The 2073-nt window shown below is 39.7% G+C and overlaps 1 non-coding gene across 1 annotated transcript; it reads left to right on the forward strand.

Annotated features, from left to right (window-relative positions):
* The first annotated feature begins 1590 nt into the window (after positions 1-1590).
* Positions 1591-1697, forward strand: LOC136511434 (small nucleolar RNA R71). The gene has a single exon (XR_010772704.1). It is a non-coding gene; the product is annotated as a small nucleolar RNA R71 (small nucleolar RNA).
* The last annotated feature ends 376 nt before the right edge of the window (positions 1698-2073 follow it).

A 2073-nucleotide genomic window follows, 5' to 3' on the forward strand; every position in this document is an offset into this window, starting at 1 on the left:
ATTCTTTTTCATTCTTCGGATGCATCAATCTGTCCTGGAGATGGAGACCTTGATGGTTGCACTTGCTTCTCACGCCACTCCAGTTTAGAGCATTGTTCCGGTCTTGGCTTAAAGGCGAATCGCTCTTCTTTCCCATTGATATGGAATTTGATTTCTCCCGCTCCTACATCAATGTGTGCATTTGTGGTGCTCAGAAAGGGTCTCCCAAGTATGAGGGGCGTCTTCATGTCTTCCTGCATGTCAAGCACTACAAAATCCACTAGAACAAAAAAGTTTCTTATTTTTACCAGAATATTCTCGGCGATTATTGTAGGGTAGCGGGCCGATTGGTCGGCTAGTTGCAGGCACATTGATGTTGGCGTGAGTGTTGAATAGTTGAACTTGTTGAAGACGGCTTTATGCATGACACTGACGCTTGCGCCAAGGTCACATAGTGCATTTTCAAAATTCTGATTTCTGATTGAACAGTCAATAGTGGGGCATCCTAGATCCTTCTTTACAGGAGATGTGTTCAGGATCGCCGCACTACACTCCTCCGTTAACTTGATACTTCAGTGGTGGGCAGTGGTCTTTTGTTGTTCAAAATGTCTCCGAGATACTTTGCATAGGTAGGTACCTGTATGGCATCTAGTAGAGGGATATTGATATATAACTTTTGAATTACCTCTACAAATTTACCAAACTGCTCATCCACTTTGACTTTTCGATTTTTGCGTGGAAATGGTAGGAAGTTGGTGTCATGAAAATCTTGTAGCAATTCCTGTTCTGATGGCTCAACTTCTTCAACTTCATCGTTCTTCTTCTCCTATTGTACTGCTATTGTCTTATCTGTCCTTGTTGGATATGAAGGATCACGAGTAGACTTACCACCTCTTGTGGTTATAGCGTTGACCTTTTCAAGGTTAGTGGCAAAAGGCATAGCAGCGGCCAGCTGAGCTATTTGTAATTCTATCTTTGTATTATAGCTAAGTTGGTCTTTTATAGCAGAAGAAAAAATTTTCATTTTAATGTTTATATTTTCTAAAACCTTGCCATTAGAAGCAAGCTTTTTAGAAATGTTCTCATTAATCTTAGCATGTTCTAAAATCAAATCTCTCAAGGATGGTTGATTAGGATGAGAAGAATTATAGTAATTACCTGGGTACTTACCTTGGTAATTTGAACATTGTTGTTGTTGCCCCTATCCTTGTCTTTGATGTTGTGGTCTAGAGTTGTTGATGACAATGTTTATATCCTCTTGATATTCGGGGAAATCAACCCCCAAATATTCTCCACATATGTTTTGGGCATTATAAGCATCTTGAATGGCTTGACAATCTTTCTTATAATTGGCTCGCTGTTCGAGCCAATTCATCAGTACGTCCATCTTGGTTGATAGTGCACACACCTCTTCTGGTGCTTCTTCACTCCTATTGCATGCTTGGATACTGCCTTGAGACCAGTCTTGATTGGAGGCTATCTTTTCCATGAGAGTTCTAGCTTTTCCAAGGGTAAGTGACATAAATGCTCCTCCAGCAGTAGCATCAAGTTGTTCACGAGCTTTTTGGGTCAATCCATGGTAAAAGCCTTGCATGAGCAATCAATCTTCCATTCCATGATGAGAACAATCTAAAATATATTCTTGGAAACATTCCCATGCCTCTGGAATAGTTTCTCCTTTCTGCTATTGGAAGTTGAAAATTTTTTCTCTTAAGGCATTGGTCTTGCCTATACAAAAAACTTTGCTAGAAAGGCTTTTGAACATTTTGCCCATGTATTGATGTTATCTTTGTTGGTGAATCAGAACCAATCTTGCAATACCCTGTATAAGATATGAACAGATAAAAATTAGGGTGAGCCTGCTAAAGCAGAGGTGCATAGTTATGATATCATCAATAAGTATTTATTTGCTCAATTCTCTTTTAGCCTTGTGCCCTCCCCGACAACGGCGCCCAAAATGCTTGTTGACACTTCTTAGCGTAGCTACAAAGAATAGAGTTTTAATTCTACTCCATGCAATGGCACCAGAAATGTGTGTTGGTATTTACTTATGACTTAGAATGAATATATATGTAAGATTCTACAAGCGCACAG

The sequence above is a fragment of the Miscanthus floridulus genome, chromosome 1 (genome assembly GCF_019320115.1).
Source record: "Miscanthus floridulus cultivar M001 chromosome 1, ASM1932011v1, whole genome shotgun sequence".
NCBI lineage: Eukaryota > Viridiplantae > Streptophyta > Magnoliopsida > Poales > Poaceae > Miscanthus > Miscanthus floridulus.